This window comes from Lagopus muta, chromosome 1 (genome assembly GCF_023343835.1).
Source record: "Lagopus muta isolate bLagMut1 chromosome 1, bLagMut1 primary, whole genome shotgun sequence".
Classification (NCBI taxonomy): Eukaryota; Metazoa; Chordata; class Aves; order Galliformes; family Phasianidae; genus Lagopus; species Lagopus muta.
The window spans coordinates 131,144,705-131,171,979 of record NC_064433.1 but is presented as its reverse complement, the minus strand read 5'-3'; the positions used below and the strand labels follow the sequence as shown (position 1 = coordinate 131,171,979).

At 39.4% G+C, this 27,275-nt stretch overlaps 1 protein-coding gene across 18 annotated transcripts in view; it reads left to right on the top strand.

Moving 5' to 3' along the window:
* INPP4A (inositol polyphosphate-4-phosphatase type I A) overlaps positions 1-27,275 on the top strand; it is a 114,299-nt gene that overhangs the window by 33,194 nt on the left and 53,830 nt on the right. For all 18 annotated transcript variants that reach the window (XM_048961500.1, XM_048961483.1, XM_048961510.1 and 15 more), the window contains exon 2: positions 9,675-9,734. The gene's annotated coding sequence lies outside the window, so the exon portion shown is untranslated. The remainder of the gene's footprint in view (positions 1-9,674; positions 9,735-27,275) is intronic.

Sequence of the window (27,275 nt, the reverse complement as noted above, 5' to 3'; positions counted from 1 at the left end):
CCAGAGCCAGCATAGGGATAAGTATAGTTCATTTCACTCTGGGTAAATAAGATTATGGCCTTGATTACGATGGTATGTTATTTCTGTACTGAATTCTCCTTGTCTTTTATAGAGATGCAGAAATCTGGGATTAGTTCAGCTTTTGGTTTGTGCTGCATCTTTTAAAGCAGCAGACTACTTCTGCAGCCTGAATAAACAATGGTGGATTGGTAGATAGAGTGTCTTGCATCACTGCAAAGTGACCTCCTGTGTCTAAGTAAAGCACAATTAAAAAGAAATGGGTTCATGATCCTTAATTCAGATTAATTTTTTAGCAAAATGCTAAGCATTGCCAGATGGCAGAGCTACTACAGACGGAGGTGAATAATAAGTATGTCCTTTACTGCAGGCTGTTTGGGCAGTAAATCTGATTTTGAAAATGCAAAACAAAACAGAAAGAGGCTGCAGTATTCTACTGCAATAACAAGCCACACATTTCAGCTAGTGTCCTATGTTCTATAGGTAAGATTTTAAACCCTGGATCTGTGAAATACAAGCTGCCCTGGAAGATTTCCTCTGTCTCGTTTCTAAAAGAGATGCTAGTGGTGTGACTTTAAAGAAAAGATGCGTTTCCCCTGGCCTCAGCATGATTTCTCTTGGGCAGCAGAGTGGGCTTCTTGTGAGGGCATATGGACTGACACAGTCAAATGTTGATTCTTTTAGTGTGCATAGAAGGTCATGAGATAATCATACCACAGAGACAGTTTCCTCTGTTTTTTCAGGAAAATTTGCAATAAGAGCACTTTTGAGCTCTGTGCAGTACTGTAGAGGGTTTGCATAAAAAGAATCACATCCTGAATGCTGCTATTGGTAAATATTAGTATTGTGGCTATGAATATGTGATATAAACATGCATGTAGTTGAGCTGGTTGGAGTGAAGTCTTTCTGATTTAGATGCTCTCTCAAGTGTGAGTGCCTGAGAAAAGTTCATTAACTTACACTCTTCCTGAGATAAGTAGATGACTTTCAGTGGCATGTCAGTAAACAGGAGGTAGTGAGTAGTAGGAAGAACATGGCCTGTCTGGTTTTGCCCACATAATGAAGATTGCTAGTGGTTGTCCCATACCTTTGTAGAGTCTTTGGTGAGAACTTGATGTTAAAAGCGTCAATACTTCTACAGGACAGTGACTTTACACAGAAAAGTTGTGTGGAAAATTAAATACTCTTTTGCCAGCATATATGCAGTGAGGCAAACTTAGAAACTAGCTACCAGAAATAGATGGTGGGAAGAAAAATGGGCAATTATCGGAGAATCATTAAGTTTTGAAAAGATCATTAAAATCATCTACTCCAGCCCATCCCCACCATGCCCACTGACCGCATCCCTCAGTGCCACATCCACACGGTTGTGGAACAACTCCAGGGACGGTGACTGCACCACCTCCATGGGCAGCCTGTGCCACTGCATCACTGCTCTTTCTGAAAAGAAATTAGAGGAGATTGGTGTTCTTAGCTGAGCTTCTGTGATGTCTCCCCAGTTCAGTTGGGGAATAGAAGAGCAGTGGTCCAAATGTTCTGTATTTCAGAGAAATTGCATGTGATCTTATAGTGGAAATTGAGGGAGTATTTGTAGTACAACTATACTTACACTGTTTTGTAATTTGCTTTCTCCCAGCAGTAGGTATTGGTACTGTGAGATCCTAGAGGGCTTTATGTTCTGTAGTAAATATTCACTAAGAATTTCTGCAGTCAATTTATTTGCTGCTCTTTCACTGAATACCAGGTAAATGGTAGGTAGCCATAAGGGTGGGGATAATAACTCTTGATTATAGTAAGAAATGTTGAACTGAAGGGAATTGCATCTGACAACACTTAATCCATGTTCCAGTGATGAAGACCTGTCATCTCTGGAGTGAAGCCACCAGCACTGTTGCTGGAGATGTTCAGGAGACTTATTTTGGTGAGCTTCATGAAGTCACACCAGAAGGGATAGGAGTGAAATACAATCAGATGCATATCCCACATTTTGACCTTAAATAATCACATTTATATCTATATGGTGATTATTCGTCTTTTATTGCTACATCCTTTCTACCATCATCTTTAGCAACTGATTGCACGTATTACTGTCCTTTAGCTAATACGGTCTAAGAAAGACTGAGTCAGTTATCTGGGCGCTCCTGCTCAGTGAAACTGCAAATGGCACTCAGCAGTGAGTTCCCATGAGCCTGGGTGGGCTGAGGTGGCTTTGCTGCCCAAGAGACCTGATGCTCTGTGAAGGGCACAGGTGCCTGCAGGCTGGAGGAACCTGCAGCAACTTTTTATGTTGTCAAGGTGAAGCAGCACCAGTCTCCCAGTCCTCTCTTACAGAATCCTTTGGAAACACCAAGTCATTTTGATGCATGGGGGTGATAGAAAGGCCGAGCTCCTTCAGGATGCAAAGGGCAACAGAAAGGGACCTGCTTGGGCACGTGAAAGGACAAACTTCTGCTTGCACATGGAGCATCTGAAGGAAGCATCTGCTTTTCTGCAAACCTCAGGAGATTGCCAATGTGTGATTGCGTGAACCGATGAAGGAAGGATGCCTGCTTTCAACATCAGCCTGTCTGAGTTTTGGCTACCTTCTAAATACTTTTTTTGTGTGTTGGAAGGATTTCCTATTAGTTCAAGAAGAACTGAGCATTCTTTTCTTGCTCGTTACTAGGATTTATGTTTCAGAATATGTTCCCAGTCTTTTATTCAGTGGGAAATAGAAAAATGTCAGAAGGATCCACTGGTAAGATTTTACTTAGGGCTAGGCACAGTTTGGCACATGTAACAATAAGTCTCTTTAAAAACCAGAGATGCCTCTAAATTTCATATAAATTCATATGAGTGATTTCATATAAATTCAGCAAAAAGAGAAATGCAAGGCAGAGCAGTCATTTTATCCATTTGAAGATCTGCTTAGCTGATGTTGTATTTGTGATGAGCAGCGGGCAGGAACTTGTTGGTAACTTGATTCTTGATTAGTCTGGAGACTTGATACAGCTTTCTATCATAAGCAGGGCACCCAGGATAAATTAGAAGAGTAATTCCTTCCTAGCACATGGCTACTATGTCACCAGCAAAATTTTCAGGTCTCTAAAAGGCTTCTAAGTGAAATAAGGGAGGTATGCAGGTGTTTGGGAGGGTTGTGGTAGCTGATGGAGACTGTTAATGTCTTGCAGCATTTATTTTTTGAAAGTATAATATCACTTTCCCAACTTTCCTACATCATGCACTTTTTTCTCCCCATTCCTCTTTGGTTCATATTTCTGGGATGCAAGAAAGTGATGCCTTCACAGTGAGCCTAACGTTTTGTGTCGCTAATAACGCAACCTAAAAATTCCCTCAAGTTGCATTTGTGGGTCCATAATGTCTGTGTGTAGGACAAGATCAACGTGATGGATTACTCTAGAAAGAAAACTGCTCTTAATGTCATCCTTCTAGGGATTTTCGTAGCATTGAACATCCTTGGAAAATTATAACTTGGTTACACTGCTGAAAGACAATTTCTACCCATTACTACTTAAAGGGTTGGCTTTCCATGGAATACTGTTTAACCTCAAGGGATAATTTCCTATGGTGAGAAGGACAGACAGAACAGCCATTTAGTAGCTAAGAAGAATGTCCTATTGTGACACTGATATAAAAAAAAAAATGAAAGAAGGGAGAATTTTAGTACCAAATACCATACGTTTTATTATCAACAGTATCACAAAACCGTTGAAGTTGTTTATTGCTGTTCTTAGTGTTCTTCATGAATTTCCTCTCCTTTCCACAAGCACATAGCAAACAGTTGGGTTGGTCATACTTGTAATAGCAAACTGGGACTTCTCCATAAAATTAGAAATGGAATGTGAAATAGAGGATGCCCTCATATAAACCAATTTGACCTTGAGGCTGTATTTTGTAATCTTGTTTTCCTTGCTTCCTGTTTTTGTAGGACAGTACTCATAAGCTAGACTGAGTCATGGAGGTGGTTATGTGACGACTTTGAAGAATAGGCCTAATACTGGGGAATGCTGTAGGCTCTGTCTCCACGTTTGTTTGAACATGGGAGGTATCGGCATGTGCTATGATTCTCTTTCCATGAAAGTCAGGTGCAGAGTAAGTAAATGGTGACTGTGTTTCTGCCCAAGAAGAAGATGCTACACATTCAGAAGCACAGCAAGGTACTAGGAGGCTGAAGAAAGCACTTCTGCAACAGGGAATGTAGGTCATAGATGAGTGTTTTCTTTCTTTTCAAACTAGATCTGGAAATAGCTGAAACTTCAGTGTTGTGAAAGAGTTTGCATACGTAATGCAAGCAAATGTGAAATAGTTCTGAGAAAGTCAGCTCAAGAATGTTTCCACTCTCTTCATAAGACATGTCTTGATATAAAGGTGAGTGCATCTTTGTGTAAGTTAGTACTTCAGAAAGAGCTGCCATAAAAATCACGATAATAATTTTCTCAGTATGGAGAGAGGTTTTGGTCTTTAAAATCTTGAAGACTGGTATTTTGAAATGTGGAATATGAGGTAAGACATCTCAAGTCATACGTGGTTAGTTTCTAAAAGTATTTAAAGAAGCATATATTTCATTTGCTACAAAAAGACATATTTTATTTGCAAAAGACAGAACAGAGCAAGACACAGTGTATTCTGCCTTCTGTGCACTCGAGGTTTGCAACAAGGTTCTTAACTATCTTGACCTCAAAAAAGAATATGTTGCCACGGTTTGTAGGCTGATTACTGGAGATTTGTGCCTTCAAGATATGTTTACAGGAAATGTCTTCTGATCTATGTTGGCGCTGACAATGTGCTTTGAATTAGCATTTCTTTGCAGCTCTACTGTCATGTGGTTCATCTGCAGTTGCTTGTCCTCTGCAGAAGTTCCTGCTCCTCAAATTTGCCTAAAAAACGTAAAAAGCTAAGACAGTTGTTCCTCAGCTTAGTTCTGTTAAAGGGACTTAGTTTAAGTTAAAACAGCTGTCACAAGCTGTTTTGTTTTACACTTTTTCCTGTCAGAGTATTTTAGATTTTAAGAAACCGAAAACAAACAAAACAACATGTTTGTGTGATACTAATGTGCAGTTATGCTGACAGACATGAGGTGAAGAGAAATGAGGACAAGCAACAGGAGGCAGTAACTTGTATCAGCTCAACTCCCCTCTGAGTAAGGATAAGAGCTTGCTTCTATCAAAGTAGCATTGTTTTTCTCTGCTTGACTAATGGACAAAGCCACAGTTAGTGTCATGATTCAAGTACTTTTCAAAGACGTTGGCAGCACATGTAATTCAGAAGGAGAAAGTTAGACATTCATTCCTCTCTTGAGTGATTTAGCTGCTCTTTAATGAGTGAGAAAGAAGCACAGAGAAGAAGCATAGAGAGGAAGAGAAAGCGAGGGATTTCCAGTAGTTCCAGTCCTTTCTGTGTTTGTTTTGTATCAAACTTTCAGGTGATTTCTCTATAGGGAATAGTATCACATGCTTCACACTGCAGGAAGCAGGAATAAAGGTACAGCACATTTAAGTGAGAACTGATGTTCTTATCAGTTTGCACAGTAATCCTGTTTGCAAGTGCAAAGTACTGGGATGAAAATGGCTAATTATGTAGTACTTCCTTACAGTGAAGGATCTGAATGGCTTTTAGTATCTGGCAGCAAGCACTAGGGTTTGAAATGCCGTCATCAATCAGTTGCAAAATGATTTCTGTTTAGTTTTAATTAAGCAAAAATACACTGCAGTCTTTGAAGAATCTTTTCCTCCTCATCATCATTTCTTAATGCAGAAAACCAGACAGAACATGCCAAGAAACTGGTGCTCTAGTGTGGTAGTAGTGCATTACTACACTCAGCCATGGTCTTGATGGTACTGCAAGGCCATGTAATTTAAGAAACGAACAATGGAAGCTAAAACAAAGGGGTTTGAGTCTGCACCCAGTTAGACTCTTTCATAAGCAAGTGAGAGTGGCCTCTCTGGTCTCACTACCTGTGCACATACCACTGACATTCAGTTCACTTATCGCAGGGAAAGCAAGCACTTCAGTGGTTCTAAATCAGGTGCCAAAAAACTACTGCAGTGCAATTAAAAAATACCAGTGATTTCCTCAAAGCTGAGAGCTCATAGGCAGACTAACAATTCAGTGAAATTGAGCTGTGGAAGAACACAATCTAAAGGAGGCGGGTACCTGCAAGAGGTGACACTGTGGTAGGATATCAGTAGGGATGGCTCTCAAGCGCTACAGGAGATGCAGTATGATTTGCTTATGGCCGGTGAACTAGTCATTTTTAGTCATAGCATTTATATAAGATTTTTAGATTCATTATCATCCCATTTTCATATCTTCATTTTAAGTGAAATGACTTACCACGTTTACATATTTATATAAATGCCTTGAAGGTGAGTGGTGGTAAAACACATTACAGGATTGTAACTATAGTAGCAGGTCTGTTGTGTCAGCACTTAACCTTGTGACTGTGGCTGGCTGTGACTTGCTTTGTGAGTAGCTTGTGCAGTGCCCAGGAGCTTTCACAGTATGTGTCCTGCTTTTAGAATGGAAAAAGAAAAAATAACAGTACTAAATGAATACATTCGTAAGTCATAAATAAGTTACAAAAGATACCAAGTAGGAGCTTTATGTGCTTGCATTGAATTTACCAACTGGCAATAATTAAAATGGTAAATGACTTTGCCTTGCATATTGCATTTAACCTTGAGCAAAGCTCCACGTAATATCATATGTCTCCATCCTTGTTGAGGAACTCTCCAACAGCCAGAGTAAGTTAAATGCTTTGTAGCTTCTATGGCTGTCAGTTCAGATGAGAAACGAACCTTGAATTTATTCCACTTTCACCTTGGACCATGAAAAGAGAGGTAAACTTGAGCAACTTAAAGGCCACTTCTTTGAAGAGGCTTGCTCCTGTAAAAAATCTTACATGCTTTTCTGCTGAGTGCATAAAGCATGGGACTGGAGAGTTTCCTGAGGTGTCGAGTCTAGTGTCTTTTAAAGCAATGGCATAGCGCTTCTTTTATATAAATACCAAATTTTTTCTTGACTGAATTAGCTTTCTTGGTTGCTGTTATTTCAGTTAACAGAATTAAGATAAACATTATTTTTAAGATAAACATTATTTTAAGATAAACATTATAATTTTAAAAATTCTATTTTCACCCTTCTGGTGTTTGTCATGGTATTTCTGGAGTCCAAACTGTAAGTCGTCTCAGCCTTCATGTTTCTGAGCTTCACAGAGCTTCATTTGAATTGCTCTGGTGAGGCTGCCTTTCTGTTGCCTTCATAAGCCCTTTTTCACACAGGTTACAGACTGGTCAGCGTTCAGCCTGCAGTAGCCAGTATTTCTGACTCAGTTTCATTGCTGCTTTTTGTGCAGCTCATTAGCTGTTAAACCCCAACAGGATATCTGCTTTTATTGTGGGTGCATTGTCTGACATTTAGGTCTTTCTTCTTCACTTTTTCTCAACCATTAGAATCCCAATTTAAATCAGAAATTCTTTTTAGTCTATGTGGTTTCCTCTTAGATTTCAATGCTGGGGTATCTTTAATAGTTGGATTTGAATGTTCACAGGCACCATTGTAAGCTGACGACATAATCTTAACAACTGCATTACAAGTCTGAACACTGCTTTATTTATGAATCTCCCTTGAATTTAACATTTTAAGGACTGTTCTATTTGTGACTCATCGGTATATTTTCCTGTGAACTCAAGTTTTAGCTTTCTTAATCCTCCTGCGTATATTTATAAATTTTCCCCACTTGGATATTTTACTAGAGAAGTAGCTTCTTCCCACAGGAACAAGTTGTCTTGCCTGCTTGGTTCTAGCAGCATTGGACATATATAACACTTTGTCTAGCAGTCAATTTGCCAAGGGATGTTTTAGGCCCTGAGCAACATCAGACCTAAGGGATGGCCCTGTTGTGAGCAGGTTGGCCTAGGAGCCTCCCAATGGCCTTCTGGCTGGGAAATCAGAACCTCTTGGTGAGGATTGGGTTCCCCCTTGAAAAGAGTTGAGCAGTGGGAAGTAAGTGAGCAGAACATTCTGGATACACTGATGTTGCTTTTTGGGGTTTAGCTTTTCTTCCATGATGTCTGCACTTGCAATATGCTGAGACATTGCAATGGGTGACTGTGCCCAGCATGGGTTCAGGCAGACTGTTTTGTTCTGACAAGGAAAAGTTCCCAGATTTTTCATGCTATTAAAATAAAGAAAAGCAAGGAAAAGATGGGTTAGGTCTGAGATAGTCACATCTGGTCTATAGCAAGAGACAGTAACCAGTAGGAGTGCATTAGAGGAAGTCTGGCTTTTGCCTTCACAAGGCTGAGGAGACCCAGAGCGCTCAGCTGGCTCCTGGCCTGCACTGTCCTGTCACAGCCCCTTTCCGTTGGTTCATCCATACTTCAATCTACAGTTTACTCCTTCATGCTGATCCCCTGCTTTTTTGTACATTTTATTCCAGGGTTTTCTTCTAGAATGAGTGAGTTGGGGTGATCGTTCACTCTGTGAGCTGCTCTCTGCATAGAAAGAAGCACTGGGCCAGGTTTTGTCTATGTATCTTACCCCATTCACCATCCCAATAGGTTTTGCACTATCAAACACCACAGCTACCCTCATGCCAGTGTATGATATTCCTGCTCCTTGTTTACCGTTGTAAAACACTTTTCAGCAGGGTACTCCTGCTTCGTTTCAGAAAGTGGAGACCTAAAAGCACAGACCAGTCCCCCTACAAAATAACAAATGTGTCCTGAGATAGGGACTGAGAAGAGACGAGGGGTGAAATGTTAGATGCTGTGTGATGACTGCGTGCTTTGTATTTGTTTTACAATGAACTTGGCTAAGGGTTCTGGACTAATTGATTTATGGGACATTTTATCCCATTCCACATTTGGTGGTAGGAGGTATCTTCATTGTGCTTCTTGAAAGGGAAAAAGAATGTTAAGGTGCCTGTTGCTTAGGTGTGGCAAGTGTTCTTGATGTGGCCAAAAACAGTGTGTTCTTTGTCACAGCGAGTTTTGGTAATAAAAGGTGAAACTTTTGAACCTCTTCATCAGTGACATCTGAATTCAGACCGGGCCTGTAGGGCATGAAAATTGTTTGGGGGTCTCTGCAGAACAGAGCAGGTTCTCAGTTCAGTTGTTTGCATTCCCGTTGCCTGGAGAAGCCTCTTAGGGATGGTTTTGTGATGCGTTGTTCTGGTGGCCTGGCACTGACTGCAGCTGGAAGGGGCAGGCAAAAGTTAAGAAGAACTGAGAAGCTGTGCTGGGTGAGCAAGATTGTTGCTGTGACATGAAGTAGCTTCTTTATTAAGCTTCATGTACTGTAACTGCACTGGGTCTTTTACAAACTTAACAGAAAAGTTTCTTTAGTTAAATGCGTGCTTTCATTAATATAGTTGCAGGAAGATTAACGTCACTGTCATTAAGTGTAGAAAGGTGCAGCAACAGTACCTGGTTCTTTGTTCTCAGAACTGATGCAGCTTCTGTTTCCAGTGTTGGAGGAGCTACGTTATAAAGTGTCAACACTACATTTTAATGAATTTAGTAATTTTTTTTTCCCACTTGCTCCTATATTGTTTTTTTTTAGAGTGTTTTTTTGTTTTTTTTTTTCCTCCAATACTGGTCTGTTCATTTGGATCCATTCAGTCAGAAACACTTTGTCCTTTTTTTGTCTTTCAGGCTTTATTTAAAAAGAACTGGATGCCCAGGCTGAATTTCATCTCTGAAAGCTGGAGAAAGGTAATAATGGCTTTAATGATTAATACTATAATCTGTGATGATCTATGGACACTGAATACAGAAGTTCAAAAATGGAAAAAGTTAAAGGTGATAGAGCAAAAATAACTTTCTTACAAATGAGAAAGTGCTGGCAGGGTCCTGTACCTGTTATCAATGGTATGCTTGTGCTATTTTTTGTACTGTGGATACTTTATTGTATTCACCAGGGGTTTTCTGCTATCTTTGGGTGTGTTGCCTACAGAAGCTCAGGAAGACTGTTAGCTAGTGACAGTGTAAACTGAACATATCTTTGAACAGTTGATGTGCTTCTAAATGTGAGATGTAAACACAGCCTGTGCTCAAGGCCAACGTTTGTAACCTGCTTCTACTGTAAGAGTGAATTGGTGGCTGTTTAGTTTTCCTCCCTTGAACACTGAGTTAGTGCAGAGGGAGTAAAGCAGATCTGCTTTTGTGGTCATTGGATATTGCTGTAGCATAGCTCAATATCCTTTAGATTGGGAACGGAATCTTGTTGGACCATGACATTAGTCTAGGTTTGTCAAGTGTTTCCTTCTTCACAATGTGAGCTGATTTAGGTCCTGTGTTGTGGGAGTGTGCAGAGGTTAATGCTACATGACTAGACTGTGTGGCAAGTGTGTGTCCTGATAGGGCTCCTGTTGACAGTAGATTCTTGTGAGGCAATGCTCTTTTCCCCTCATTCTCAAACAGAGTTCAGTGCTGGGACTCTCTTGCTTCCTGCAGGCCACAGCAGCTTTTGGTGGACTGTATGTTGACCAACTGCACCTGACATCTGGGATTTCAGAGAATAAGAGAAGTGGTGGCACATGTGCTGGTGATGCAGTGGATCAAAGCAGGCAGCCAGGCAAATAGAGGCTGGAGGTTTTGCTGGTGCGGGAATAGGAGGCAGTGAGAGATGAAATGTCATACTTGTGGTCTTGTGGCTGGTCGTGTGCACAAGTTGGGAGGGAACCCTCAGTCTCCTCATCACTGATATAGTGACCCCAGTGTCATTTTAGAGTTAAGCATAATGAGTGTTGCCTTAGAGAACAGTTGTTACTTCTCAGAAGCATTTTTCCCAATCCTGCTAAGGGCAAACAAGCTCATTTGAAAGCTTGAGCAGAGCCAGTAAATGCATGATCTCATGTAGCAGTTGTCTTCCCTGTATCAGATACATGTCTCAGTGCAGACTGACATCAGTTACAGAGAAGTCTGGAGGGGTTTATTACCAGAATTGTACCTAAATCTGGGACTGAAGCAAGCTCTGGCCTGGGTTGTTTCACTGTGGCAGAATGGAATGCAGTACATAAGATGCTTTGGGGTTTATGTGGGGACTTAATTTTTCATTACACCATGCTGAACACTTCAGTTAAGAATAGCTTGGGAGTCCAGCACGCGTTTGGTCTCAAGACATCAGGGATGAAATTGCTAGCAGCAAATTATCATTGCTAGACCCTGGAGCTAGCTTTACCGAGACTTAAAAGGAATTGCAGTAATACCAGTCATTCATGCCATCTTTATTTCTTCTATTAGCCATTGTCTGCATGGGGAAAGATATGCCTGGGGCAATCCTGCATGTCCATCCTGTTCAGTGCAGCTTCTTACAGCATTTTCATTCTTCTCCAAGACAACTATGCCTTGTCCCCTGTGGGTTCTGTCTTCACACTCTCAAAGAAATCTGTGACAATAGCAGAAAAAAAACAGCATTTAGGGCTCCCCTTCAGGGACAGCACATCATCCTAATTAAGCATTTCTCAAAAGTGGTCCTGGCAGTGCAATTAATTCCATGTAGACAGATCCCACGACTCATTTGAAGCATTGTGTTAGATTAGATCCAAAGAAAAAGTATGAAAAAAAGAAAAGAGAATGTCACCCGCTTCTGTTTGCATGCTTGCTTGGTGTTTGGTGCATGTTTTCTTTGAATTAATTTGGATTCAGTGGCTTCTTCAGTAAGAGTCAAGCTCAGTGCTGTGTATATCATGCTCCACATAGTTCTTTTGGTTGTGCTGCCTCCTTAATGTGCTTGCCTGAGACATAAATTATTTCCAGTGGTACCCCTGTTAGGTAGCAGTTTTTGCTTTCTCTTCTGTCAGTGTCTGGGGGGGCAACTACTAAAGGTGTACCCTGGTAATGCATATAGTGGCCTATGTGGCTAATGGACAAACTGCATGAGTGACTGACTAGGGAGAGATAATTGTCAAGAAGATTGCTGTGCAAGTAATGGTAGTTAGTTTTTACTGCAGTTTTACTCTCTGCTTTTGCTGTGTTTTATTTTCTAGCAGAAACTAGTTTGTTTCTAACAGAAACAAACCCATTAGTTTGTTCATTCTCCTGTTTTTTCCTTCTTGCCGGCTTGTAAATTACATTGAGATGCAAAGCAGCCGCCTTGTGTGAATACATGGGTGTGTTAAATGCACAGTGATCATGCTTTGTGGGCCATCACGTTCATCATCCTCTTGTTAGGGATAAATCAATGGAGTATGTGGTGACTGATTGGTACGTATAATTGCAGTAACCATGTGTGTAGTTACTACGTAATACAAGGCACTTGGCCTTTTAATAATGTTCTACATTACATTAAGTGTTTTTCTATCTGACTGTTGATTCTAGTCTGAAGAATTAATCATGACTTTAGCAGTGCAGGCAGAGACAAAGGCCTGGGTCTGAATAATGTACTAAATGAAGGCATAATCAGATTGAGTAGAGCCTGAACGCAAACAGAAAGATGAAAAAAAGGGGTTAGAGGACAAGAAGATACACAGCTAATGAGAATGTCTGTAGAGGGCAGAGACTTTGGGAGAAGCAGCTTAATTTCAAGCGTTTTCTGAAGAATACAATAATTTGTAGGTTATTACTTTGTTTCTTTATTAGGGGAACTTTTGTGTCTTTTCACAGGTATTTAACCTACAACATGCTCTCTGCAAGCACAAAATAAATTAGGGGCAGTCTGGAATTAAATGCCACTGTTATATCCAGGCATTAAAATGTTTGGAACATTATTCTTTCCAAGTTTACATTCAATTCAATAACATACTAATTTTATCCCTTTGCTTGTACTTTATTTATAAAGTTATTACAGTATTACAAAATTTCCAGTACCTAATTATTAATAACCTCAGCATTATCCTTGGGAAATGCTTAGATGAACTACATAAAAATCTCTGTGAGCATTTCAGGACTCACTCTTTCACTAAGACATGCTGAGGGGATAGCACTTAATCCAAACCATACCTCAAGATAATTTCCCAGCATACTGCTTTTGTTCTTGTAAACTTTGTGAGTGGATCATTTCCACTTTTCACTTGTGGAGCTTCCAAGAAGTCAGGTTAATAATAAAACCTGCATCTGGAAAAATCTCAACTTTTCTACTGATTTCAGTAGGACCGTACCTTATAGTTACAGTGTGCTCTTGTGCTGAGTTACCGTGCTGAACTAGTTTATTGAGGTGCCCTGCAAGTTTAAATTTAGACAGAATCCATGCTGTCATTTTCACAAGGAATCTTAACCAGCTGAACATTATGGCATGTACAGTCAGCTACAAACCCATTTTAAAGAGGCAGTGTGTATGACTCAGTTCTCCTGTTTGAAGATCAAATCAATAACTAGGTGTCTGACCAGCCAAGGCATCTGTAGAATTCATGTCCAGGTTGTCTGAAGGAGACAAGGTATTTGTACTTTTAGCAGGATGATTGATCATTAACAGGATGATTACTTGCAGCTTAAGAGATAAATAGACCAATTTGGGTCAAAAAGAGAACTTAAAATTGCAGACTAAGTGAAAGAGTTTTTGTGTGTTTAAGGTACTTATATATATAGCACATGTTCAGCAACGTGTATGGTGAGCAAATAGAGATACAAAAGTGCTAAAGGAACTCTCATATAGAAAACAATGGTTCATACATTCTATTGGGCAATTTTCTTGAATGGTATGAAGTATTTATTCTCGTAAAAAGCTTTTAAATTTTATCAGGAAAAGTACACCTCCACACAACAACTTATCTGGATCTAAGATGCTTGAGACACCCAGTGAATCAAGAAGTCTACGTGAATGCATTTGTTTGTGAATGTAAGAAATTGTCCTAAATGGTTGAAGTTTATGGTACTTTTCACCCTATGTAGAAGCTTATGTAGCACAAATTTGCACAGAGTTTTTGCATACCAAGTTAAACAAGGGCCGTAGCTATGTTTTGCTTTGCTTCTTCTCACTTGAGGTCTCAGATACCAAAAAGTCTTGGATATTTCACTGATAATTTCACATAACTCTGTAATCTCAGAAGAAGCAGACATTTTTGAATCTTGACTATTTTTAAAGAATTCAAACTTTCTGGCTATCACAGTGATGTGCAAAGTTGCCATGTAATCAGGAATTTCTTAAAGGTACCTATTTAATGGATAATTAAAATATAGCTCAGCTACTAAGATTTTTTTAAAAGGACTTTTATAACTTTATATAACTGAATATAATACATAGCTGTAAGAAAATTGAAAATGCAATGTAGGCAACTTCAGAGTTCTTAACTTGACCTTAATAAACTTAGAGAAGACTTGAAGGAATTAATAATTAAAGACATGGAAAGTGAATAGAAAGACGATGAAACACAATCTATTTTCCAGAGATAGGTCATGTCAGACTGACCTAACATCTTTTTTTTAATAAGAAGATAGGTTTGCTTGAAAAAGAAAACTGTACTAGAACTGGTCTCTCTGGATTCTACTGAGGCTTTTACGATGGTGCAGTTTTGAAATTGTTGTTTAAGATAGAGGAGGGTTAGTTGAGTGTAAGAGTTATGAACTCAAGCAAAGAAGTGCTACAAAGAAAAGGGGAGACAAGTGGAGGTCGATAAGTAAAATGAATTAGTTATAAAATGAAGTTAATTGACTTTCTCAAAAAACCCTCAAGGTTTCTCAAAACTTCTTTTTTTTTTTAAAGTTGATGTTGTTATGATATTATATTAAAAGCAGGCTGTTGAAACTTTGTGATGGGAGGAGGACATTCATTTCCTGTGCACTACTTTAAGTGAAGTGATTGTACAGGAACAATTAATTTTACGATTTGTAGTAATGAAGGGATGGAATTCAACATAGCAAAGTATCAGGCCATACACTGACAGGAATTCACTTTACTGAGTCTAACCTTGGTCTCAAAATTAGCAGTCTAATCTCTTATATAATCAGTGGAAGGGGGCAGATTTTTAATTAGGCACCAAACTCCCACTTTTCTCTCTTGACTGTTAACAGGCACCTGACTGGCATTTGTGCTGAATGCCTGAAATTGGATGGTGCTACAGCTCAGCTTAGGAAGTAATGCAAGACCTTTTTCCTGTGAGCAGGAAGTTCAGCAGCTGAAGACCTTGAAGGAGAAAGGTCTGTGTGAGTGTAAGTGGGTTAGGGTTATTGCACTCCAAAAGCTTCACAGAATCACAGAATTGTAGGGGTTGGAAGGGACCTCCAGAGGTCATTGAGTCCAACCCCCCTGCCAAAGCAGGTTCCCTACACCAGGTGACACAAGTAGACATCCAGGCAGGTCTTAAACATCTCCAGAGAAGGAGATGAGCTTGAGCTCATCATGTAACAGATGTGGAGGAGGGCTACAGGGATGATCAAAGGAATGATGTTACAAGAGGAGTCTGAAACAGCTGTGTTGGAAATGTCAGGAAGGCTAGGAAAATGTGAATTTTAATTGTTCCAGCTGTGTAGCTGGAATAACGAGGAGCTTGGGATTGTGACTAACATCAGCTAGATGATAACAAGCAGGATGTCTGTAGTCCACCAGAGGACTGATGGCAGTCTGTATAACAGCATCATATTGTAGAAAGGTACTAACACAGAAACAGAAGTGTGCAAATACATGCTTTAGAGAAAGTGTGAACTACGTGTAGGTAAGATATTTAACCAGTGTAGGTATGTGTATCGATAATCCCATAGTATCAGACAGTATTCTTGATTTATTTTTAGGGAGGAGCTTGAAGATTTATGAAGGACAATTATTGCTTGGGTTCTTCAGATTGCTTGTGGAAGCAATGATAATGTGAGGACGGTTTGACTAGATGATCTTGTAGGTCCTTTCCAACCTTGTGATCCTATGATTGTATGATTTAGGCTGTTTGGCAGCTTGTGCTTTTAATCATTAGTATATATAGTGTGAGATTTGCTGCCTTCTCTGTTGCCCTGTGTTACCTGTAGTGCACAGGGAAACTTGTGTGATAAGTGGACATCAAGCAAATTTGTAGGGCTGGACAAAGGTATGTAAGTTTAGCCTGTGGTAAAGATGCCTTTAGAGGCAGATTGTTGGGCAGCAACTCATGACAAGTGGAAGAAGAGCTTGCTCTGTAGTGAAAATGGTGGTTGAAGATCCCTGATGTGTCTGTAGTGACAAATGACGGGTGCAGTACTTACAGTCAGTGACAGCCACTGCCCCAAATACCTCCTTAGTCTGACAAATGCTTGAATTTGCAACTGTCTGCTGGTGAAAAATTGCTTGTTGCTTAGATGCTAGTTTGTCTCAGCACCAGGGTCAAAACGGAGCTGAATTCTTTGAGTAAGGGTGAGTAATGCACTTTCTGCTGTTGCAAATACTGAGCTATTCAGCATGCATTGATCAGCAATTAGGACATTGATCCAGTCATTCTTTAGCAGGATTATCCGTAAGATAGCAGGAGAGAAATGCCACAGCGAGAAGCCTTTTAAATGTACTTCTGGCAACACTGTTTAGTTCTCCAGTTACATGTTTATTAATAAGTGCTTAGCTTGTGTTTTTTGAGGCTTTTAAGTGCCTAGAAGAATGTCAGGAGAGAATAGTGCAGCTTCTCTTATTTTTTCTTTTCTGCTTCCTAATTAATGATTACTTGCTGGTACTGAGTAGTTATTGTTCTGTGGAAGAAACAATTGTGTGATGATCTCACAGTCCTTACTTGGAGAATTGCCACAGTAAAGAAAAAACACTGTTTATGAACTGAATTGTTAATAGTTTGAAAGGGGAGTGTTCTGCTGGAAATACAGAGCTTGGAATGATGATCCAAGAGGGTAGAAAGCAAAGGGAGAGGACTGAGAAGACAAGCCTTAAAATGTGAGTGCTTTTTCAGAGTTCCCGTTCTATTAGAGTTGAGGTCAACTCCCTTAGATTTAGAATCTGTGTCCCACTTTGGGTTTAACCTTTTTTCTCTATTCTGGGTTTTATTTAGCTCTGAGACACGTTTTGCTGGCTATTAAACGTTCCACTTCTAATTCGAAGATCTGTCTTAGCCTTTCCCTGAATGTGGGTACTCAGAGCATCTCAGACTTGCATGGCTGTCACTTGTAGGATTTCCACATAAATGGGAAGAGCATCACTTGAACGTTTCTGGAGGAGGAAAATATGATCATGATTGTTGTATGATCATTACATGATCATGAGAAAGATCTGCTTTTAAGATTCAGGAAAAGGGCTTCTCACGTTCCTGTTGAAGAGTGAGAGAGAGGAATTTGCAGTAAACCTTTCTTTCCCATCGCAATTAGGTTGTTTGTACGTTTTGGTTTTTGTAATAGTAATGGTGTTTTTATTTGGCATGGAGGTTGGTGGGGGGCTGGCTAACATGAACAGAAACAAAGAGATAAAAACAGAAGTCCAGAAGTCTTGTCAAGTTTGGAATACTTCCCAGGCTTGCCCCAAGACTTCTGTAGATCACTATTAAACGTGAGATGTTGGAAGACTAATTTAATCCCACTTCATACTCTATAATGATAAATACTTAAAAATCAGAAAGAACTCCTTTCTGAAGGTTCATGTTCCTCTATACAGTTCTAACTGGCTGTCTGTTTTGCTTAATATTGGTACAGTTCAGTGAAGTGTATCCCATCCACAGAGTATACACCTTGCTTAACCTTTCATGGGATGTTTATTCACAGTAAACACTGTCCAGATGGCTTGTTCACACAGATCCAAGCATGTATAAAAACTGAAATATTTTCATGTAATTAAACAGACCCTCTGTGAACTATATCTCTGTTATACTGTATGCACTATGAACAAGGAGGTTGTTGCAACTTATGTGGCTCTTTCTCATGTTATTTTTAATAGTATGTTTTCCGTTTGGATGGACTGTATGTTATAAAAACTAAAAATAAAGTGTGCTGAAATATTTGGGGGGGGGGGGAGGGGTTGAAGGCAAGTATGATAGGCAGAGAATATCAAATGTGTTTATGCTAAATCTACTTTGAAATGAAAATATATCAATTTGGGAATAATTATGTACAAGATTGTTTTGTTTTTTCCATATAAAAAAAAGTCTGAAGACAATTCCCATTAGACTTCAACCCTAGAAAAGCTTAGAACACATAGATGAAGGAGTCTGAATGGTATGTTATGGCTCAGGCCTCTGTGAGAGCGTGGTTGTCCTTGAAAGAATTTTAGAAATACATTGTCTGAAATTATATTTCAGTGTTGACTTTTGTGCCCATGCACAAAACGAATGGGCAAACAAAGACAAAGATTTAAAAAGCACTACTCAGCTGTTAACACCAAGCTATGTTGAGTGGAATATTTGAAGACTGATCTCAAGTTTCTGCGAGGAAGTGTTTTTGCTGTGATTGTACATGTTCACTTTGGTGGTTGACTTTCCTTTAGTCAGATGTGCTGTGATTTTGATAAGGTGATTTTTGGAGCTGTCCCAGGCAATTGCTTAATATTTTCAAACATTCAAAGTAGAGATGTTGAGAGAGCCGATTGTGTGGAATAAAATCCAGCGGGGTAAACCTACAGGTTTGGTAGACCATCTTGCAAACACGTCTTATAATGGGGTTTCTACCACTTCACTTGGGAGCTTCATCCAGGAATGAAGAGATTTCCACCTCGAGGTGTGGAAATCCTTCCTTACAGAAATGAAATCACTTCTTTAGGAAAGAAAAAAAGAATGGTAAAAACAAAGTTGAAATTATGGCAAATAAGTGATTCAGATACCATAGAGTTTATCAGGTTGGAAAAGATCTTCAAGATCATCAAGTCCAATCAGCTTACCCTACTACCCTGACTCTAACAGCCCTCCACTAAATCATGTCCCTGAGCACCACATCCAAACAGTTTTTAAACACATCCAGGGATGGTGACTCACCCACCTCCCTGGGGAGCCTATTCCAGTGCTTCACAACCCTTTCTGTACAGAAGTGTTTCCTGATATCCAACCTAAACTTACCCTGGTGCAACTTGAGGCCATTTCCCCTCGTCCTGTCACCAGAGAGAAGAGACCATGGTAATAACCATGGTATCATGGCAAGAATCTCTTTGTAATAGGAATACAGAAAAGATAGTAAACAGTCAGATTTCATTCAGTTAGGCCTGGTACCATATTCTGCAGCAATGGCCGATGTTTTATGTAATGTTACCCACTGTGAGAAAACACTTTCTGATAATGTATTTGTATAAGTAGTTTAGTTTGGATCTGACTGTAATTTCTTGGATGTTTTTTGAGATTTTAGCAGATATTACTGTTTTCTATGATGGTTTAAGCTTGACAAAGAATTGCAGTGGTCAGCAATATGAGTGATTTTGATATTTTCATTGTTAGTGCAAAAATGTTAGAACTTTTGTTTGTTACCATTTCACATTTTATAGGCTATAGAAATTAGAACTAAGGAAAAGAGAAATTAGAGCTTAGGGGTAGGAAGTAATGCAAAGTACTCCATATCAACTGATACACCCTCAATCAAATGAGTTCTTTGCTAGTTCCAGGGTGAATTCTGTAGCAGAAAGCTGAAAATGACTGTTAAAGAGAAATTCTAAAGCAATATCTTTTATAAACATTTCAGATGAGAGGTAGCATTGCGTTTCTGAATTGCAAATTTTAATGTTCTAGAGTTTATTTATTTCTGTAGTACTTCTCTATGAATCAACTTCAACATCCATATGCTATAATGGGAAGAAAAGCCTTTTCTATTTTGGATTCATAAATATGACAAGATTTTGTTTTGCATGGTGCCTGTTGGTGCATTTGTCCTAAGACAGACAATGCATTATATGTGTTAACCCATTTCTGTTGGTGGGTTGTCCTAAAGTCAAATAAAATTGACATGCCATCTTTTATTTCTTTTAGAAGGAAAATAGGAGTAGAGAGGTTCTTAGATAGTATTTGATGTCAAAGGGGGGGTGGGGGGGGAGGTGGAAAGCAAAACTTTTTGAGGACAGATTTTTCAAGAAGGCACCTGTGGGAGCAGTGGTTATAGAACCTGTTGGACAAAACAGCCACCTGCAGCTCAAGATTGAGTGGGCTCATGTGGCTGTATTTTACCATGAAAGTTGGTATTTGTTGGTATTTTTTATGCTTTATGGAAAAATGTGCATAGTGGTACTCCAGATTACTTGCAATTGAGAGCTTGAATATCTTGTTGTAAAGAGAAGAGACAGCACAGACAAAATATTTCTTATGACTTTTCTTCAAGTCTTACAATTTTAAAGCAGCTTGCAGTTGGTCTTGTTTAAAAACTGCTTTTTCTCCTTCTCCAGAAGCACCAAAAAGTACCAGTAAGTACTTGGCATTCGTAACAAGACATCTTTTATTAGATTGGACAAAATAAGTCTACTAAATAGAAACATCACAGAATAGTCTATGGCCAGCTGCATCTGTAAGCAGAGACAATACCGACATATTGTAACTTAATGTTTTAGCTCTGAAATCATTTCACACAAAAGGCATGCTATCTTCTGTTCGGAGGTTGTTTTCCATGCTAGTGATCAAAAAGAAAAATCTCAGCGTGGGAGCCAAAAAGATTGTTCTTGTGAAGGTGCTGAAAAACAGACACGACATTTAGCACACAGTCATCTTGCCCAGGACTGGGAAAAAAGTCAAGTAGACTGTAAACTATTGACTCTTGAAGTCTGCTTTGTTATCTTGGCCAAAGAAAGAATCCTTTTCTAATATGACAGATTAGATTGGGAAAATCCATTTAACTAATTCTGACCAAACTCTTGTGTTGCTTATGCAAGAGTGACTTGTGGGTGTCACTGCAAAGGAAAATAGAGTATGCTTTATATGTGTTATCTTGTCATCACCATTACCCGCTCTCAGGTAGAAGAGGCAGATGGAGCTGCAGTTTCATGATGTTTCCTGTTACACTTGCTTAACTGGAAACAAAGCTGTCCATTTGTGTAGTGGTAGTACTAGTTTAAAAACTGAAATGTTAACAGATATCTTAATGTTCAGATTAACTTAACAGTACAGCCAGACTTGTGTACTTTCTCATCTCTTTTAGGTCTTTAAAAGCTCTGCTCCATTTATGAGTTTGGAGTTCATAGCATCAGTCATTTCAATTAGCTACACAGTTTAGTGGGGTTTAGGTCATTTAAACATTTGTAATTCAATGGAAGCACACAGAGCAACATTGTGGTGCCTTTATTGTGCAAGGAGGTTGCATACCGAAGGTCATAAAGAACTCTGATAATTTCACCTGCAAGGCAATAGTGTGATTCTGTAGCTCACTGTATGTGCAGTTGTCCTTAAAATCTTGAGGGCTTTTCAGAATGCAGGACTTAAAGAATGCTCAAGTTTGTTGAATGCATGCTGATACTGATGTTTCTGCATCGTTCACTGTAGCTTGAATTTCCACAGGAATTTGATACTGTTATTGATTCAGTATTAAAAGACCTGATGGGCTCAGGTAAAGTGGTGGTGCCATGTGTCTCAACCAGAGATGCCTGGCTTCACTCCTTATAGGTGATGCCAGACTCTGCTTGTTTTTTAACTCACTTTGTTAGCAAATTATTCTTTTATTTTATTTTTTTATACCTCACTAAGGACTATTTATCATGTAGGGTTTTAGTTGCACTTTGTATTTTCTTTGCTTGGAAAGATGATTTTTTTTTTTCTTCATAATCGAATTAAGAAGTTATTATTAGACTTTCCCTTTTCAGAATTGGAAAATGCCCACAAAGGTTTTGCTCACACTTTCCGAATATAAATTTACTTCTAGATTGAGAACAAACATGGAAAAATTTTGAATGTTAAGTGAGTAATTTGTGTAGTTCTGAGCATATGGAAATAATGTAAAATGAAAGAATTACGATTTGGAAATCATAGTTGTCCAGTTCTAATAATTTGTAAGGTGGTGGTTTTACATTGTCTGTCAACTGTGCAAATAAGTTCATGAGAAGTAATTAAGGAAAGTAAACTTACTGTCAGTAGCTTTAAATCAGCTGATGCTGAAGAATTGTTTGACTGGAATGTTTTCCAAACAAAACCATCAGAACACTTTTTTTTCCCCTCCATTTCTGTTTATTCACATGATTGAACAGATCTATAAAAGTGACCGTATTGGATGATGCTAATAGGTTTTCTACACTTCCAACAGCTACTTCATTTACTGTATTTTTACATATCTAATAACAGTATTTGAATAACTTTGTATGTAAAAGCTTTATTAAAATAATTATTATGACTTTATTCATCTGAGTGTCCAAAAGGGGGTTATGAAGTCTGTCTTGTTTCACCTCTGCATTCCACTTCTCTTCCACTCAAATCCTCTCTTGCCAAACGTTTGATCACCCAGGCAGTATTGATCCAGTGGTAAACTAAATGAGAGAATGATCTGCTCTAAAACTAACCCCCGAAAAGCCTGGCCAGCTTTCAGCTTTCCTGCTCACTGTGTGGATATGCATAATCCTGCTTTGGCACAAAGAGAGATGAAGCAATTGAAGGAACTGGGGCTGTTTAGCCTGGGGAAGAGGAGGCTGAGGGGAGACCTTATTGCTTTCTTCCAGTACCTGAAAGATGCTTGCAGCGAGAGCAGAGTTGGTCTCTTCTCACTGGTGACAGGACAAGGGGAAATGGCCTCAAGTTGCACCAGGGTAAGTTTAGGTTGGATATCAGGAAACACTTCTGTACAGAAAGGGTTGTTAAGCACTGGAATTGGCTCCCCAGGGAGGTGGTTGAGTCACCATCCCTGGATGTGTTTAAAATCCGTTTGGATGTGGTGCTCAGGGACATGATTTAGTGGAGGGTTGTTAGAGTCAGGGTAGTATGGTCAGCTGATTGGACTTGATGACCTTGAAGATCTTTTCCAACCTGATAAATTCTATGATTTTCAGGAAGTTTTCAAGTCAGAAACAATTGAGAACTATTGATGAATTTAATGATGTTCCATTTCATTTTGTAATATTACTATGTGATTTCACTTCTCATGAAAATTAACCTTTTTGTTAGATAAAGAATTTTTGGCTGTTTCCAACAACCAGTCCCAGTTTTTCCCAGTTTTTATTTAAGTCAGGCAGTAACACAGTTAAAAAAGTTGTCGTTCTATGATGTGATGCATTATAATTCACAGTGATATCACTGTGAGCAGGCAATCATTTTGTGCTTCTGATGGAAGCAAGTGAATTGTGCTTGGAGTGTAGATGTTATCCCAGCAATCACAAACTGTCCTGACACTGTTATGTCTAGCTCTCATTTTAAAATCATAGGTCCTTAAGGACTCTTTAATTGAAGCTGCAGAAATGAGATCTTCATGACTTAAAATGGCTGGGAACTCAGTAAAATTAGTGCTCCAAAAATTTATCTCCAAAAAGAAAAGATTTCTCTCCAAAAATACAGGAAGTCAACAGCATCTGTTGGTGCAGGTAAAGTGTGAAGAATGGCATTAAATTCCATGTTGGCTCTTTATACTCAAATCCTTTATACGAACAAAGATTAAGTGCACTTATATCTAAAGCCCAAAAGCTCTTGTTGATATAAACAAAATCTTTGCAGTCTAATCCATGAATCATTACTTTTCCAGTTTGAGTAATAACAATCAAATAAATGCTTAATAGAGTTGAAATGATTGAACACACACTGTGCCTACCTCTTTTTTCTTCTTTAGTGCCCGCCCTGTGTGTACTTCTCAAGACATCTGTTACCATACCAGGCCTGTATTTTTCTACACAGCATCGTCATTTCAGAGTTGTAAAATCATGATGGCACCATGCAAAGATAAACAGAAGTAAAAACAGTCAGTCAGACATTTGGGTGATTAGAGAAAGTGTTGTGAGAGCTACACTAAGTTAAAACAAAGTTGCAAGCAGGTTAAGAACAGTTCAGACAAAGCAAGCCTGAAAAGCCCACATCCTCAGGCCTTGCAACCCCCCACAAAGCTAATGGATAGTTGTTAGTGCTGGCTGTACCCTGTCACCGGGCTACAGGATGACAGCATTCAAAGTGCCAGGAGTGAGCTCTGGTAACGCACAAGCTGTCACGGTGCTGGTGAGAGTGAAGCGTGGAAGTCTAGTTGTGATCAGAGCACTCCTATAGTGCTTGTCTCCTGAGTCTGGGAATACACACTTCACAAATCCTAGCCCTGCTCATTATGTTGTTTTCTCTGTCTCTTTCACTGCCTACTCTCAGAGGGGACCGCGGGTTTAATTAACCTTTTGCTCCCAGCCAGTCTTTGTACTCATCTTTTGGTCCTCCTCTTTCGCCAGAGGGTATTGCCTCTCCAGTCTCTTAACCTGCTGCTGAAAGCACTTTTGATTAGATGGAGGACTGTGAACTAATGTAGCTGAAATGCAGATACCAGTGCTCATCTGTCCCAGAAGAGCAAGGCAGGAAACTGTGGGCAGAAGCATCATCCCTGGTGCCTTACCTTGGAGAGTTGACTGCTGAGCTTGGCAACATGCTTGTGAATTTCTGAGAAAGTATGGTGGGAGGAAGACAGTAACTCTGAGGCACCTGGAGTGAGCAGGAGAAACTGGCATCACTGCTGCTAGCCTTCAGCATCAGAAAGTCATGAGAGTGACTTATTCATGAACTTAAAGAGAAGTAAATAATTTGGGATGCATCTTTTACATTTCCAGACTTTTCTGCATTTGTGAGAAGCTTGTCCCAGAAAAAGTAAGATTCTGATCAACTTGGCCTGTAGTAGCGTGTCTGTTTTGTAAGGCGTGTTAGTGCTTGGAGAATTGACAAAACGATGACATTTAAGCTCATATTTTCAAGTACAGAATGCTGCAAGAATATTTGCCCTTTGTCCTCACATAACATTTGTATCTTTTTGTGGCTGTTGCTAGCATTCCTGCTGGAATTATTATTTCTTTTTTAAAGTAAACTCTGTTTACTGCCCTCTGTATCGCATCAGTTCTGAAGACCGATCAGTAGCAGCTGCTGAAAATGTATCAATCAATGGAGGTTACAGTTATTTGAAAATTGTTTTAAAAAGCCCTGGGCCCCAGAAGTGTGAAATCCATGGCTGTAGGGTGTAGGAGGCCTATTTTTCCTCTAAATTTTTGTTTGAAATGTTTATTATATTTGGTCTGCCAGTGGATGGGAGTGAAAAAGAAGAATGTTGTTACAACAGAGCTAAAAAGATGTTGCACAGGACATGCTGCAGCTACTCAAGAATTTACTGTCCTCTCTTGTTGAAAAGACTGCTTTAGTCTGTACTGCGTAGGAACGAGGAGATATGCATTTCCTAAGCAATTAAATGTATTTGTAAGTTAGTTTTGTCTGTTCACAGGCTTTCAGATGTTTGTTGATTTTACACATTAAAACAATTTGAGTAGCCATGATGATAGTCTTTTCAAACTTCGTCTTTTCTCTTTTACAAGTAGCATCATAATGTCTTCTGCAAGGTATTTATTTGCTATAATAGTTCATCAAACCTCGACAGAGAGTATATTTCAGTATTATTTCAGTAAGGCTGATGTTCAAAGCCAGAAAGCCTCCTGGAAATTTTCACAACTGGAGGACAATAGCTGAAGTATGGTATTCTAGTAGAAAGCTGCTGATCTCACATTGGAAAGTTATTTATAATCAAATCCATAGAAATATTTCAAAGATATTTGGTCTGATTTTTGTAAGGCTGCTTCAAGGACACATGAGCCACTTATACTCTATTTTTTTGTAGGTCACATGCTTTACTCCAGTTTGTGTTACTCATTTAGGCCTCTTACATCAGTCAAATATGGCAGGTTTCAGTATATTCCAAATATTTTTCCAGTGTGTTTTAAAAATGGTCTATGTCTGTCAGTATACGTCTTTTCCACACAGTTGTTTTTCAGTAGCTCTGCTGGAAGTTAAGAATCCATTTAGTGAGCTATGGTTGGGTCCTGGTGGCAACAGTTGAGCTCATGTTTGACACGGACTTTGATTTTTGCAAATGTAGAGGAACGTATCTTCTCTTCAAATGCGTATGCAAGTAATTCTGCATTAAAAATATACAGGCAAATAAGTTGGTCAGCAAATTTAAATGTGTTCCTGATTTCTATGAACAATTTCACTGGGCCTTGCTTATATCTTCCTATTTCTTTTTTCTTACCTTTCTAACTTCTAGAGCTTCTGACAACATGATCACTGAAATGAAACTATTGTTGTTGAAGTATAGAAGTATTTGTTTCTTGGAAATTTCAGTTTTAACCTGTTGGGGTTTTCTGAAAATCATCAGTGGTGCCCTTGCCTGTGACCTGGAGTGGGCAGGTGGTCACATTCTGTGACCTCTGAAAAGTTGCTTCTGGGTTTGATGGAAAATGAAACTTTCTTTTGTGAAAGAGAGATGTCTGCAGCTGTTCCTTACCTACATAGCACAAAGGCGTAGACAAATTACTGTGCCTCTGACCCTGTCACTTCCTTTCACTCTTCCTCTTCTCATTACTCTTGATGAGAATGCAGCTGCAGTAATGATGTTGTGAAGGATGGGGGAGGATGTGTGTGTGGAGGAATAGGGTCATACATCTGCGTTGGCTGAGCCAGAGCATGCCTGCTGTGTTGGGGCCTGCAGATGGAGGATAACGTTGTCCCTTTAGATGTCCCTGAGTCTCTTCCTGCTCCTTCCCCAGTGCCTGTGCTCCTGGATCAGTTTTGAATATGTAACAGCTGTATCTTGCTCAAGGCCAGCTTAGAGAAATAGGTGCATGTTTTTCAGTCAACTTTTTCGCTCCATGTAATCCCAAGTCCTATGAATTGCTGAGAATCAAACAGCTCCGCTTTCTATTCTTCAGAGCTGTCCTTCCTGTTGGCTGCCATCTCCTCAACTTACATTTGCCTTTATCTGGCTGGTAGAGGACCCTGCAGTTTCTCTCAGAGAGTACTTCTGCTTGCTGTAGTCCCCTTCCCAGACAGACACAGGATATACCAGGAGTTTCTGGTTCCTTTCTGTAGACCCAAAAGTATGTAGCTCAGCCAGGGTCTGTTGTATTTTCACTTCTGGCTTGCTTCTCTTATGTTTTTTTTTTGTTTTTGTTTTTGTTTGTGATAGAACTGCTGTGCTTTCTTCATGCTGTTTAATCCCACAGCAGACCCATGCTGTGCTTGGATTTCACCTCTGTGTAGCTTCCCTCAGCTCTTCGAAGCAGAAACTGAGGCAGACATTCTGACTGCCTTCTCTATGGTTTCTCATCACAGTTTAAATGAGAAAGCAAACCAAATCTTGAGGGTCTTTGGCCCAACTCCTAGGAATCTGGACAGGATTTTCTGGATCAATTTGAAGTCTCTGTCAGTGCCAGCAAATTAGAAGTCTCTGCATGCTGTTCTAAATAGATTTTCAAGGAATGTATGACGAAAAACTGGCAGGACACCAAAGCAGCCATTGCGCACACACCCCTTCCTCTGTTGT